The 15,526-nt window shown below is 47.3% G+C and overlaps 5 non-coding genes across 5 annotated transcripts; all 5 read right to left on the reverse strand.

Annotated features, from left to right (window-relative positions):
- Nucleotides 1-225: 225 nt before the first annotated feature.
- Nucleotides 226-297, reverse strand: TRNAC-GCA (transfer RNA cysteine (anticodon GCA)). Its single transcript has one exon. It is a non-coding gene; the product is annotated as a tRNA-Cys (tRNA).
- A 2,851-nt stretch (nt 298-3,148) lies between these two features.
- TRNAC-GCA (transfer RNA cysteine (anticodon GCA)) lies at nt 3,149-3,220 on the reverse strand. Its single transcript has one exon. It is a non-coding gene; the product is annotated as a tRNA-Cys (tRNA).
- Nucleotides 3,221-6,043: 2,823 nt separating this feature from the next.
- Nucleotides 6,044-6,115, reverse strand: TRNAC-GCA (transfer RNA cysteine (anticodon GCA)). The gene has a single exon. It is a non-coding gene; the product is annotated as a tRNA-Cys (tRNA).
- Nucleotides 6,116-9,787: 3,672 nt separating this feature from the next.
- Nucleotides 9,788-9,859, reverse strand: TRNAC-GCA (transfer RNA cysteine (anticodon GCA)). The gene has a single exon. It is a non-coding gene; the product is annotated as a tRNA-Cys (tRNA).
- A 5,293-nt stretch (nt 9,860-15,152) lies between these two features.
- On the reverse strand, nt 15,153-15,224 carry TRNAC-GCA (transfer RNA cysteine (anticodon GCA)). The gene has a single exon. It is a non-coding gene; the product is annotated as a tRNA-Cys (tRNA).
- Between the last annotated feature and the right edge of the window lie 302 nt (nt 15,225-15,526).

A 15,526-nucleotide genomic window follows, 5' to 3' on the forward strand; every position in this document is an offset into this window, starting at 1 on the left:
AATGTTTTGCAATAAACTACAAACATGAGATATGGTTGAGCTGTAAAGAAAAAATTGTGCATTAGCGGGCACTTGGATTTGAACCAAGGACCTCTTGAACCGGCTCTACCACTGAGCTATACCCCTGCAATATGTGGCACGCATGTACCTCGACATTGCTAATTTTCAGCAATAAACTACATATGTGGGATATGGTTCAGTTCGAAAGCAAAAAAAAGGGGGATTAGGGGGCACTCGGATTTGAACCAAGGACCTCTTGATCTGCAGTCAAATGCTCTACCACTGAGCTATACCCCCACAAGACATGGAAGGCTAAATTAAGCGCACAGAGTGGGGGACTCGAACCTAAGTCCTACCTAGCTCTCGGCTAGCCTGTACTGTCCCAGTTAAATGTATATGAACCGGTGGGAAAAAATGTATTTTTGGAAATCAACTGGTGCCAAAAAGTTATACAGATTTGTACATTACCTACATTTAAAGCTCTCAATCGTTCCAGTACTTATGATCTGCATGTCCTGCGTGCCATAAAGAGAGGGGGGCTCGAATTTAGATATTGCAAGCCTAAGAGGTAGCTCGGTCTTAGGTTCGAGCCCCCCTCTGCTCGTTTTCTCTTTTTTTGTCAAGACAGTTCAAGACCACAGTCCTCCTTGCCATTTTCCAAGTAGCTCTCACGGTCTAGTGGTTAGAGCTTCTGCCTTGGAGCACAGAGGTTGGCAGTTCAAGTCCTGTGAAGACACTGAAGCTGGTTTGGAGAAATTGTGGCAGCAGAGCATGGCAATGGAGTATGTTAAGGTGTGTGTGTGTGTGTGTGTGTGGTTGATGGTTGGGCATCCAGAAGGTGTTGGAGGTGTGGATAGCTGTGGTGGTGGTGTGGGTGGTAAGGAAGTGAGTGGTGTGGGTGGGAAGGAAGTTGTGATAGGAAGAAGGTTGGTGATGTGGAAGTGTGTGATGGGCTGGAGGCACTAGAGGGGGAGATCATTTTTCTTGAATATAAAAAAAAAAAAAAAGGCAAATAAACACTCCCATTTTTTTATTTTCAACATCCCACATGTTGCAACAGACACAACACCACTTTTGGCAGATCGACAACCTAGAAGCCTCCATTTGATGTAGTTGACCACCTCCCACCACTTCACCCTCTGACCACTTACTTCAACATCTGTTCTCCTTGACATCTTCCTCACCTCAGTCCACCTATCGACATCCTCCAGGTCCACGATCCATTATTCCGCAATCTGCTCTCCTTGACATCCACCTCACCTCAGTCCATTTATCCACCGACATCATCCACGATCCATCTCTTTTAACAGCTTCCATCGTCACGATCTTCACAGGATTCGAACTCTCGACCTCTGCACTCCAAGGCTGCTGCTCTAACCACCAGGCCGTGGGAGCTGCTTGTCAACCAAATGCAGCGACCGAGGTCTAGGTTGTTTTGGCACACAGAGTAACTGTACAGAGGAAGGGGGGGGGGGGGGTTGGGGCGGGGCGGGGCAGGTCTAGACCACAGTCATCCTTGCCATTTTCCAAGTAGCTCTCACGGTCTAGTGGTTAGAGCTTCTGCCTTGGAGCACAGAGGTTGGCAGTTCAAGTCCTGTGAAGACACTGAAGCTGGTTTGGAGAAATTGTGGCAGCAGAGCATGGCAATGGAGTATGTTAAGGTAAGTGTTAGTGTGTGTGTGTGTGTGTGTGTGTGTGTGTGTGTGTGTGTGTGTGTGTGTGTGTGTGGTTGATGGTTGGGCATCCAGGAGGTGTGGATAGCTGTGGTGGTGGTGTGGGTGGTAAGGAAGTGAGTGGTGTGGGTGGGAAGGAAGTTGTGATAGGAAGAAGGTTGGTGATGTGGAAGTGTGTGATGGGCTGGAGGCACAAGAGGGGGAGATCATTTTTCTTGAATATAAAAGAAAAAGGTAAATAAACACTCCCATTTTTTTTATTTTCAACATCCCACATGTTGCAACAGACACAACACCACTTTTGGCAGATCGACAATCTAGAAGCCTCCATTCGATGTAGTCAACCACCTCCCACCACTTCACCCTCTGACCACTTACCTCAACATCTGTTTTCCTTGACATCCTCCTCACCTCAGTCCACCCATCGACATCCTCCAGGTCCACGATCCATTATTCCGCAATCTGCTCTCCTTGACATCCACCTCACCTCAGTCCATTTATGCACCGACATCGTCCACGATCCATCTCTTTTAACAGCTTCCATCGTCACGATCTTCACAGGATTCGAACTCTCGACCTCTGCACTCCAAGGCTGCTGCTCTAACCACCAGGCTGTGGGAGCTGCTTGTCAACCAAATGCGGCGACCAAGGTCTAGGTTGTTTTGGCACACAGATTAAATGTACAGAGGAAGGGGGGGGGGGGGGGAGGGTTTTGGTACGGGGCGGTTACTCGAACCTAAGACGGATCTAGCACTCTGCTCGCTGTGTCAAGATCCCTCACAGCTCAGTGGTTAGCCTTGCAGCCTAACAGCATGAAGGTTGTTTGTTCAAATCCCCTGCTGTATTGGTTGAATTCAACTTCATGGGTTTGAACCCCCTTGGTAGCAGATGGAGGAAATGGCCTTGCTTTTATTGTCCATATATATAAAAACATGTGGATGTCGGTGTTCTAAGGGGTTTGGAGTAGTTGGTGGCATGTTCTCGTACCTTATTTTTTTAGATGTAAGTTTTGTCAGACCACAAAAAGATTAAAGTTACATTCGTGGATCTTAAAGGGATACTCGTGTGGCAATTTTTTTTTTTTATTAACCGGTGCCAAAAAGTTATACAGATTTGGAAATGACTTGTATTTAAAGCTCTTAACTCTTCCAATACTTATCAGCTGCTGTATGCTACAAGAGGAAGTTCTATGGTCCTTTTTTTTTTTTTTGGCCCAAAAAAATTTACAATGTCTGTACCTCAACATTGCAAATGTTTTGCAATAAACTACAAACATGAGATATGGTTGAGCTGTAAAGAAAAAATTGTGCATTAGCGGGCACTTGGATTTGAACCAAGGACCTCTTGAACCGGCTCTACCACTGAGCTATACCCCTGCAATATGTGGCACGCATGTACCTCGACATTGCTAATTTTCAGCAATAAACTACATATGTGGGATATGGTTCAGTTCGAAAGCAAAAAAAAGGGGGATTAGGGGGCACTCGGATTTGAACCAAGGACCTCTTGATCTGCAGTCAAATGCTCTACCACTGAGCTATACCCCCACAAGACATGGAAGGCTAAATTAAGCACACAGAGTGGGGGACTCGAACCTAAGTCCTACCTAGCTCTCGGCTAGCCTGTACTGTCCCAGTTAAATGTATATGAACCGGTGGGAAAAAATGTATTTTTGGAAATCAACTGGTGCCAAAAAGTTATACAGATTTGTACATTACCTACATTTAAAGCTCTCAATCGTTCCAGTACTTATGATCTGCATGTCCTGCGTGCCATAAAGAGAGGGGGGCTCGAATTTAGATATTGCAAGCCTAAGAGGTCGCTCGGTCTTAGGTTCGAGCCCCCCTCTGCTCGTTTTCTCTTTTTTTGTCAAGACAGTTCAAGACCACAGTCCTCCTTGCCATTTTCCAAGTAGCTCTCACGGTCTAGTGGTTAGAGCTTCTGCCTTGGAGCACAGAGGTTGGCAGTTCAAGTCCTGTGAAGACACTGAAGCTGGTTTGGAGAAATTGTGGCAGCAGAGCATGGCAATGGAGTATGTTAAGGTAAGTGTTAGTGTGTGTGTGTGTGTGTGTGTGGTTGATGGTTGGGCATCCAGAAGGTGTTGGAGGTGTGGATAGCTGTGGTGGTGGTGTGGGTGGTAAGGAAGTGAGTGGTGTGGGTGGGAAGGAAGTTGTGATAGGAAGAAGGTTGGTGATGTGGAAGTGTGTGATGGGCTGGAGGCACTAGAGGGGGAGATCATTTTTCTTGAATATAAAAAAAAAAAAGGCAAATAAACACTCCCATTTTTTTATTTTCAACATCCCACATGTTGCAACAGACACAACACCACTTTTGGCAGATCGACAACCTAGAAGCCTCCATTCGATGTAGTCGACCACCTCCCACCACTTCACCCTCTGACCACTTACCTCAACATCTGTTGTCCTTGACATCCTCCTCACCTCAGTCCACCTATCGACATCCTCCAGGTCCACGATCCATTATTCCGCAATCTGCTCTCCTTGACATCCACCTCACCTCAGTCCATTTATCCACCGACATCATCCACGATCCATCTCTTTTAACAGCTTCCATCGTCACGATCTTCACAGGGTTCGAACTCTCGACCTCTGCACTCCAAGGCTGCTGCTCTAACCACCAGGCCGTGGGAGCTGCTTGTCAACCAAATGCAGCGACCGAGGTCTAGGTTGTTTTGGCACACAGAGTAACTGTACAGAGGAAGGGGGGGGGGGTTGGGGCGGGGCGGGGCAGGTCTAGACCACAGTCCTCCTTGCCATTTTCCAAGTAGCTCTCACGGTCTAGTGGTTAGAGCTTCTGCCTTGGAGCACAGAGGTTGGCAGTTCAAGTCCTGTGAAGACACTGAAGCTGGTTTGGAGAAATTGTGGCAGCAGAGCATGGCAATGGAGTATGTTAAGGTAAGTGTTAGTGTGTGTGTGTGTGTGTGTGTGTGTGTGGTTGATGGTTGGGCATCCAGGAGGTGTGGATAGCTGTGGTGGTGGTGTGGGTGGTAAGGAAGTGAGTGGTGTGGGTGGGAAGGAAGTTGTGATAGGAAGAAGGTTGGTGATGTGGAAGTGTGTGATGGGCTGGAGGCACAAGAGGGGGAGATCATTTTTCTTGAATATAAAAGAAAAAGGTAAATAAACACTCCCATTTTTTTTATTTTCAACATCCCACATGTTGCAACAGACACAACACCACTTTTGGCAGATCGACAATCTAGAAGCCTCCATTCGATGTAGTAAACCACCTCCCACCACTTCACCCTCTGACCACTTACCTCAACATCTGTTTTCCTTGACATCCTCCTCACCTCAGTCCACCCATCGACATCCTCCAGGTCCACGATCCATTATTCCGCAATCTGCTCTCCTTGACATCCACCTCACCTCAGTCCATTTATCCACCGACATCGTCCACGATCCATCTCTTTTAACAGCTTCCATCGTCACGATCTTCACAGGATTCGAACTCTCGACCTCTGCACTCCAAGGCTGCTGCTCTAACCACCAGGCCGTGGGAGCTGCTTGTCAACCAAATGCGGCGACCAAGGTCTAGGTTGTTTTGGCACACAGATTAAATGTACAGAGGAAGGGGGGGGGGGGAGGGTTTTGGTACGGGGCGGTTACTCGAACCTAAGACGGATCTAGCACTCTGCTCGCTGTGTCAAGATCCCTCACAGCTCAGTGGTTAGCCTTGCAGCCTAGCAGCATGAAGGTTGTTTGTTCAAATCCCCTGCTGTATTGGTTGAATTCAACTTCATGGGTTTGAACCCCCTTGGTAGCAGATGGAGGAAATGGCCTTGCTTTTATTGTCCATATATATAAAAACATGTGGATGTCGGTGTTCTAAGGGGTTTGGAGTAGTTGGTGGCATGTTCTCGTACCTTATTTTTTTAGATGTAAGTTTTGTCAGACCACAAAAAGATTAAAGTTACATTCGTGGATCTTAAAGGGATACTCGTGTGGCAATTTTTTTTTTTTATTAACCGGTGCCAAAAAGTTATACAGATTTGGAAATGACTTGTATTTAAAGCTCTTAACTCTTCCAATACTTATCAGCTGCTGTATGCTACAAGAGGAAGTTCTATGGTCCTTTTTTTTTTTTGGCCCAAAAAAATTTACAATGTCTGTACCTCAACATTGCAAATGTTTTGCAATAAACTACAAACATGAGATATGGTTGAGCTGTAAAGAAAAAATTGTGCATTAGCGGGCACTTGGATTTGAACCAAGGACCTCTTGAACCGGCTCTACCACTGAGCTATACCCCTGCAATATGTGGCACGCATGTACCTCGACATTGCTAATTTTCAGCAATAAACTACATATGTGGGATATGGTTCAGTTCGAAAGCAAAAAAAAAGGGGGATTAGGGGGCACTCGGATTTGAACCAAGGACCTCTTGATCTGCAGTCAAATGCTCTACCACTGAGCTATACCCCCACAAGACATGGAAGGCTAAATTAAGCGCACAGAGTGGGGGACTCGAACCTAAGTCCTACCTAGCTCTCGGCTAGCCTGTACTGTCCCAGTTAAATGTATATGAACCGGTGGGAAAAAATGTATTTTTGGAAATCAACTGGTGCCAAAAAGTTATACAGATTTGTACATTACCTACATTTAAAGCTCTCAATCGTTCCAGTACTTATGATCTGCATGTCCTGCGTGCCATAAAGAGAGGGGGGCTCGAATTTAGATATTGCAAGCCTAAGAGGTAGCTCGGTCTTAGGTTCGAGCCCCCCTCTGCTCGTTTTCTCTTTTTTTGTCAAGACAGTTCAAGACCACAGTCCTCCTTGCCATTTTCCAAGTAGCTCTCACGGTCTAGTGGTTAGAGCTTCTGCCTTGGAGCACAGAGGTTGGCAGTTCAAGTCCTGTGAAGACACTGAAGCTGGTTTGGAGAAATTGTGGCAGCAGAGCATGGCAATGGAGTATGTTAAGGTAAGTGTGTGTGTGTGTGTGTGGTTGATGGTTGGGCATCCAGAAGGTGTTGGAGGTGTGGATAGTTGTGGTGGTGGTGTGGGTGGTAAGGAAGTGAGTGGTGTGGGTGGGAAGGAAGGTGTGATAGGAAGAAGGTTGGTGATGTGGAAGTGTGTGATGGGCTGGAGGCACTAGAGGGGGAGATCATTTTTCTTGAATATAAAAAAAAAAAAAAGGCAAATAAACACTCCCATTTTTTTATTTTCAACATCCCACATGTTGCAACAGACACAACACCACTTTTGGCAGATCGACAACCTAGAAGCCTCCATTCGATGTAGTCGACCACCTCCCACCACTTCACCCTCTGACCACTTACCTCAACATCTGTTCTCCTTGACATCCTCCAGGTCCACGATCCATTATTCCGCAATCTGCTCTCCTTGACATCCACCTCACCTCAGTCCATTTATCCACCGACATCATCCATGATCCATCTCTTTTAACAGCTTCCATCGTCACGATCTTCACAGGATTCGAACTCTCGACCTCTGCACTCCAAGGCTGCTGCTCTAACCACCAGGCCGTGGGAGCTGCTTGTCAACCAAATGCAGCGACCGAGGTCTAGGTTGTTTTGGCACACAGAGTAACTGTACAGAGGAAGGGGGGGGGGGGGGTTGGGGCGGGGCGGGGCAGGTCTAGACCACAGTCATCCTTGCCATTTTCCAAGTAGCTCTCACGGTCTAGTGGTTAGAGCTTCTGCCTTGGAGCACAGAGGTTGGCAGTTCAAGTCCTGTGAAGACACTGAAGCTGGTTTGGAGAAATTGTGGCAGCAGAGCATGGCAATGGAGTATGTTAAGGTAAGTGTTAGTGTGTGTGTGTGTGTGTGTGGTTGATGGTTGGGCATCCAGAAGGTGTTGGAGGTGTGGATAGCTGTGGTGGTGGTGTGGGTGGTAAGGAAGTGAGTGGTGTGGTGGGGTAGGAAGTTGTGATAGGAAGAAGGTTGGTGATGTGGAAGTGTGTGATGGGCTGGAGGCACTAGAGGGGGAGATCATTTTTCTTGAATATAAAAAAAAAAAGGCAAATAAACACTCCCATTTTTTTATTTTCAACATCCCACATGTTGCAACAGACACAACACCACTTTTGGCAGATCGACAACCTAGAAGCCTCCATTCGATGTAGTCGACCACCTCCCACCACTTCACCCTCTGACCACTTACCTCAACATCTGTTCTCCTTGACATCCTCCTCACCTCAGTCCACCTATCGACATCCTCCAGGTCGACGATCCATTATTCCGCAATCTGCTCTCCTTGACATCCACCTCACCTCAGTCCATTTATCCACCGACATCATCCACGATCCATCTCTTTTAACAGCTTCCATCGTCACGATCTTCACAGGGTTCGAACTCTCGACCTCTGCACTCCAAGGCTGCTGCTCTAACCACCAGGCCGTGGGAGCTGCTTGTCAACCAAATGCAGCGACCGAGGTCTAGGTTGTTTTGGCACACAGAGTAACTGTACAGAGGAAGGGGGGGGGGGGGTTGGGGCGGGGCGGGGCAGGTCTAGACCACAGTCATCCTTGCCATTTTCCAAGTAGCTCTCACGGTCTAGTGGTTAGAGCTTCTGCCTTGGAGCACAGAGGTTGGCAGTTCAAGTCCTGTGAAGACACTGAAGCTGGTTTGGAGAAATTGTGGCAGCAGAGCATGGCAATGGAGTATGTTAAGGTAAGTGTTAGTGTGTGTGTGTGTGTGTGTGTGTGTGTGTGTGTGTGTGTGGTTGATGGTTGGGCATCCAGGAGGTGTGGATAGCTGTGGTGGTGGTGTGGGTGGTAAGGAAGTGAGTGGTGTGGGTGGGAAGGAAGTTGTGATAGGAAGAAGGTTGGTGATGTGGAAGTGTGTGATGGGCTGGAGGCACAAGAGGGGGAGATCATTTTTCTTGAATATAAAAGAAAAAGGTAAATAAACACTCCCATTTTTTTTATTTTCAACATCCCACATGTTGCAACAGACACAACACCACTTTTGGCAGATCGACAATCTAGAAGCCTCCATTCGATGTAGTCAACCACCTCCCACCACTTCACCCTCTGACCACTTACCTCAACATCTGTTTTCCTTGACATCCTCCTCACCTCAGTCCACCCATCGACATCCTCCAGGTCCACGATCCATTATTCTGCAATCTGCTCTCCTTGACATCCACCTCACCTCAGTCCATTTATGCACCGACATCGTCCACGATCCATCTCTTTTAACAGCTTCCATCGTCACAATCTTCACAGGATTCGAACTCTCGACCTCTGCACTCCAAGGCTGCTGCTCTAACCACCAGGCTGTGGGAGCTGCTTGTCAACCAAATGCGGCGACCAAGGTCTAGGTTGTTTTGGCACACAGATTAAATGTACAGAGGAAGGGGGGGGGGGGAGGGTTTTGGTACGGGGCGGTTACTCGAACCTAAGACGGATCTAGCACTCTGCTCGCTGTGTCAAGATCCCTCACAGCTCAGTGGTTAGCCTTGCAGCCTAGCAGCATGAAGGTTGTTTGTTCAAATCCCCTGCTGTATTGGTTGAATTCAACTTCATGGGTTTGAACCCCCTTGGTAGCAGATGGAGGAAATGGCCTTGCTTTTATTGTCCATATATATAAAAACATGTGGATGTCGGTGTTCTAAGGGGTTTGGAGTAGTTGGTGGCATGTTCTCGTACCTTATTTTTTTAGATGTAAGTTTTGTCAGACCACAAAAAGATTAAAGTTACATTCGTGGATCTTAAAGGGATACTCGTGTGGCAATTTTTTTTTTTTATTAACCGGTGCCAAAAAGTTATACAGATTTGGAAATGACTTGTATTTAAAGCTCTTAACTCTTCCAATACTTATCAGCTGCTGTATGCTACAAGAGGAAGTTCTATGGTCCTTTTTTTTTTTTGGCCCAAAAAAATTTACAATGTCTGTACCTCAACATTGCAAATGTTTTGCAATAAACTACAAACATGAGATATGGTTGAGCTGTAAAGAAAAAATTGTGCATTAGCGGGCACTTGGATTTGAACCAAGGACCTCTTGAACCGGCTCTACCACTGAGCTATACCCCTGCAATATGTGGCACGCATGTACCTCGACATTGCTAATTTTCAGCAATAAACTACATATGTGGGATATGGTTCAGTTCGAAAGCAAAAAAAAGGGGGATTAGGGGGCACTCGGATTTGAACCAAGGACCTCTTGATCTGCAGTCAAATGCTCTACCACTGAGCTATACCCCCACAAGACATGGAAGGCTAAATTAAGCGCACAGAGTGGGGGACTCGAACCTAAGTCCTACCTAGCTCTCGGCTAGCCTGTACTGTCCCAGTTAAATGTATATGAACCGGTGGGAAAAAATGTATTTTTGGAAATCAACTGGTGCCAAAAAGTTATACAGATTTGTACATTACCTACATTTAAAGCTCTCAATCGTTCCAGTACTTATGATCTGCATGTCCTGCGTGCCATAAAGAGAGGGGGGCTCGAATTTAGATATTGCAAGCCTAAGAGGTAGCTCGGTCTTAGGTTCGAGCCCCCCTCTGCTTGTTTTCTCTTTTTTTGTCAAGACAGTTCAAGACCACAGTCCTCCTTGCCATTTTCCAAGTAGCTCTCACGGTCTAGTGGTTAGAGCTTCTGCCTTGGAGCACAGAGGTTGGCAGTTCAAGTCCTGTGAAGACACTGAAGCTGGTTTGGAGAAATTGTGGCAGCAGAGCATGGCAATGGAGTATGTTAAGGTAAGTGTTAGTGTGTGTGTGTGGTTGATGGTTGGGCATCCAGAAGGTGTTGGAGGTGTGGATAGCTGTGGTGGTGGTGTGGGTGGTAAGGAAGTGAGTGGTGTGGGTGGGAAGGAAGTTGTGATAGGAAGAAGGTTGGTGATGTGGAAGTGTGTGATGGGCTGGAGGCACTAGAGGGGGAGATCATTTTTCTTGAATATAAAAAAAAAAAAGGCAAATAAACACTCCCATTTTTTTATTTTCAACATCCCACATGTTGCAACAGACACAACACCACTTTTGGCAGATCGACAACCTAGAAGCCTCCATTCGATGTAGTCGACCACCTCCCACCACTTCACCCTCTGACCACTTACCTCAACATCTGTTCTCCTTGACATCCTCCTCACCTCAGTCCACCTATCGACATCCTCCAGGTCCACGATCCATTATTCCGCAATCTGCTCTCCTTGACATCCACCTCACCTCAGTCCATTTATCCACCGACATCATCCACGATCCATCTCTTTTAACAGCTTCCATCGTCACGATCTTCACAGGATTCGAACTCTCAACCTCTGCACTCCAAGGCTGCTGCTCTAACCACCAGGCCGTGGGAGCTGCTTGTCAACCAAATGCAGCGACCGAGGTCTAGGTTGTTTTGGCACACAGAGTAACTGTACAGAGGAGGGGGGGGGGGGGGTTGGGGCGGGGCGGGGCAGGTCTAGACCACAGTCATCCTTGCCATTTTCCAAGTAGCTCTCACGGTCTAGTGGTTAGAGCTTCTGCCTTGGAGCACAGAGGTTGGCAGTTCAAGTCCTGTGAAGACACTGAAGCTGGTTTGGAGAAATTGTGGCAGCAGAGCATGGCAATGGAGTATGTTAAGGTAAGTGTTAGTGTGTGTGTGTGTGTGTGTGTGTGTGTGTGGTTGATGGTTGGGCATCCAGAAGGTGTTGGAGGTGTGGCTAGCTGTGGTGGTGGTGTGGGTGGCAAGGAAGTGAGTGGTGTGGGTGGGAAGGAAGGTGTGATAGGAAGAAGGTTGGTGATGTGGAAGTGTGTGATGGGCTGGAGGCACTAGAGGGGGAGATCATTTTTCTTGAATATAAAAAAAAAAAAAAGGCAAATAAACACTCCCATTTTTTTATTTTCAACATCCCACATGTTGCAACAGACACAACACCACTTTTGGCAGATCGACAACCTAGAAGCCTCCATTCGATGTAGTCGACCACCTCCCACCACTTCACCCTCTGACCACTTACCTCAACATCTGTTCTCCTTGACATCCTCCTCACCTCAGTCCACCTATCGACATCCTCCAGGTCCACGATCCATTATTCCGCAATCTGCTCTCCTTGACATCCACCTCACCTCAGTCCATTTATCCACCGACATCATCCACGATCCATCTCTTTTAACAGCTTCCATCGTCACGATCTTCACAGGATTCAAACTCTCGACCTCTGCACTCCAAGGCTGCTGCTCTAACCACCAGGCCGTGGGAGCTGCTTGTCAACCAAATGCAGCGACCGAGGTCTAGGTTGTTTTGGCACACAGAGTAACTGTACAGAGGAAGGGGGGGGGGGTTGGGGCGGGGCGGGGCAGGTCTAGACCACAGTCATCCTTGCCATTTTCCAAGTAGCTCTCACGGTCTAGTGGTTAGAGCTTCTGCCTTGGAGCACAGAGGTTGGCAGTTCAAGTCCTGTGAAGACACTGAAGCTGGTTTGGAGAAATTGTGGCAGCAGAGCATGGCAATGGAGTATGTTAAGGTAAGTGTTAGTGTGTGTGGTTGATGGTTGGGCATCCAGAAGGTGTTGGAGGTGTGGATAGCTGTGGTGGTGGTGTGGGTGGTAAGGAAGTGAGTGGTGTGGTGGGGAAGGAAGTTGTGATAGGAAGAAGGTTGGTGATGTGGAAGTGTGTGATGGGCTGGAGGCACAAGAGGGGGAGATCATTTTTCTTGAATATAAAAGAAAAAGGTAAATAAACACTCCCAATTTTTTTATTTTCAACATCCCACATGTTGCAACAGACACAACACCACTTTTGGCAGATCGACAACCTAGAAGCCTCCATTCGATGTAGTCGACCACCTCCCACCACTTCACCCTCTGACCACTTACCTCAACATCTGTTCTCCTTGACATCCTCCTCACCTCAGTCCACCTATCGACATCCTCCAGGTCGACGATCCATTATTCCGCAAGGCTGCTGCTCTAACCACCAGGCCGTGGGAGCTGCTTGTCAACCAAATGCAGCGACCGAGGTCTAGGTTGTTTTGGCACACAGAGTAACTGTACAGAGGAAGGGGGGGGGGGGGGTTGGGGCGGGGCGGGGCAGGTCTAGACCACAGTCATCCTTGCCATTTTCCAAGTAGCTCTCACGGTCTAGTGGTTAGAGCTTCTGCCTTGGAGCACAGAGGTTGGCAGTTCAAGTCCTGTGAAGACACTGAAGCTGGTTTGGAGAAATTGTGGCAGCAGAGCATGGCAATGGAGTATGTTAAGGTAAGTGTTAGTGTGTGTGTGTGTGTGTGGTTGATGGTTGGGCATCCAGGAGGTGTGGATAGCTGTGTGGGTGGTAAGGAAGTGAGTGGTGTGGGTGGGAAGGAAGTTGTGATAGGAAGAAGGTTGGTGATGTGGAAGTGTGTGATGGGCTGGAGGCACAAGAGGGGGAGATCATTTTTCTTGAATATAAAAGAAAAAGGTAAATAAACACTCCCATTTTTTTTATTTTCAACATCCCACATGTTGCAACAGACACAACACCACTTTTGGCAGATCGACAATCTAGAAGCCTCCATTCGATGTAGTCGACCACCTCCCACCACTTCACCCTCTGACCACTTACCTCAACATCTGTTCTCCTTGACATCCTCCTCACCTCAGTCCACCTATCGACATCCTCCAGGTCGACGATCCATTATTCCGCAATCTGCTCTCCTTGACATCCACCTCACCTCAGTCCATTTATCCACCGACATCATCCACGATCCATCTCTTTTAACAGCTTCCATCGTCACGATCTTCACAGGGTTCGAACTCTCGACCTCTGCACTCCAAGGCTGCTGCTCTAACCACCAGGCCGTGGGAGCTGCTTTTCAACCAAATGCAGCGACCGAGGTCTAGGTTGTTTTGGCACACAGAGTAACTGTACAGAGGAAGGGGGGGGGGGGGGGGGGTTGGGGCGGGGCGGGGCAGGTCTAGACCACAGTCATCCTTGCCATTTTCCAAGTAGCTCTCACGGTCTAGTGGTTAGAGCTTCTGCCTTGGAGCACAGAGGTTGGCAGTTCAAGTCCTGTGAAGACACTGAAGCTGGTTTGGAGAAATTGTGGCAGCAGAGCATGGCAATGGAGTATGTTAAGGTAAGTGTTAGTGTGTGTGTGTGTGTGTGTGTGTGTGTGTGTGTGGTTGATGGTTGGGCATCCAGGAGGTGTGGATAGCTGTGGTGGTGGTGTGGGTGGTAAGGAAGTGAGTGGTGTGGGTGGGAAGGAAGTTGTGATAGGAAGAAGGTTGGTGATGTGGAAGTGTGTGATGGGCTGGAGGCACAAGAGGGGGAGATCATTTTTCTTGAATATAAAAGAAAAAGGTAAATAAACACTCCCATTTTTTTTATTTTCAACATCCCACATGTTGCAACAGACACAACACCACTTTTGGCAGATCGACAATCTAGAAGCCTCCATTCGATGTAGTCAACCACCTCCCACCACTTCACCCTCTGACCACTTACCTCAACATCTGTTTTCCTTGACATCCTCCTCACCTCAGTCCACCCATCGACATCCTCCAGGTCCACGATCCATTATTCTGCAATCTGCTCTCCTTGACATCCACCTCACCTCAGTCCATTTATGCACCGACATCGTCCACGATCCATCTCTTTTAACAGCTTCCATCGTCACAATCTTCACAGGATTCGAACTCTCGACCTCTGCACTCCAAGGCTGCTGCTCTAACCACCAGGCTGTGGGAGCTGCTGGTCAACCAAATGCGGCGACCAAGGTCTAGGTTGTTTTGGCACACAGATTAAATGTACAGAGGAAGGGGGGGGGGGGGAGGGTTTTGGTACGGGGCGGTTACTCGAACCTAAGACGGATCTAGCACTCTGCTCGCTGTGTCAAGATCCCTCACAGCTCAGTGGTTAGCCTTGCAGCCTAGCAGCATGAAGGTTGTTTGTTCAAATCCCCTGCTGTATTGGTTGAATTCAACTTCATGGGTTTGAACCCCCTTGGTAGCAGATGGAGGAAATGGCCTTGCTTTTATTGTCCATATATATAAAAACATGTGGATGTCGGTGTTCTAAGGGGTTTGGAGTAGTTGGTGGCATGTTCTCGTACCTTATTTTTTTAGATGTAAGTTTTGTCAGACCACAAAAAGATTAAAGTTACATTCGTGGATCTTAAAGGGATACTCGTGTGGCAATTTTTTTTTTTTATTAACCGGTGCCAAAAAGTTATACAGATTTGGAAATGACTTGTATTTAAAGCTCTTAACTCTTCCAATACTTATCAGCTGCTGTATGCTACAAGAGGAAGTTCTATGGTCCTTTTTTTTTTTTGGCCCAAAAAAATTTACAATGTCTGTACCTCAACATTGCAAATGTTTTGCAATAAACTACAAACATGAGATATGGTTGAGCTGTAAAGAAAAAATTGTGCATTAGCGGGCACTTGGATTTGAACCAAGGACCTCTTGAACCGGCTCTACCACTGAGCTATACCCCTGCAATATGTGGCACGCATGTACCTCGACATTGCTAATTTTCAGCAATAAACTACATATGTGGGATATGGTTCAGTTCGAAAGCAAAAAAAAGGGGGATTAGGGGGCACTCGGATTTGAACCAAGGACCTCTTGATCTGCAGTCAAATGCTCTACCACTGAGCTATACCCCCACAAGACATGGAAGGCTAAATTAAGCGCACAGAGTGGGGGACTCGAACCTAAGTCCTACCTAGCTCTCGGCTAGCCTGTACTGTCCCAGTTAAATGTATATGAACCGGTGGGAAAAAATGTATTTTTGGAAATCAACTGGTGCCAAAAAGTTATACAGATTTGTACATTACCTACATTTAAAGCTCTCAATCGTTCCAGTACTTATGATCTGCATGTCCTGCGTGCCATAAAGAGAGGGGGGCTCGAATTTAGATATTGCAAGCCTAAGAGGTAGCTCGGTCTTAGGTTCGAGCCCCCCTCT

Source organism: Hyla sarda, chromosome 3 (assembly GCF_029499605.1).
Source record: "Hyla sarda isolate aHylSar1 chromosome 3, aHylSar1.hap1, whole genome shotgun sequence".
NCBI lineage: Eukaryota > Metazoa > Chordata > Amphibia > Anura > Hylidae > Hyla > Hyla sarda.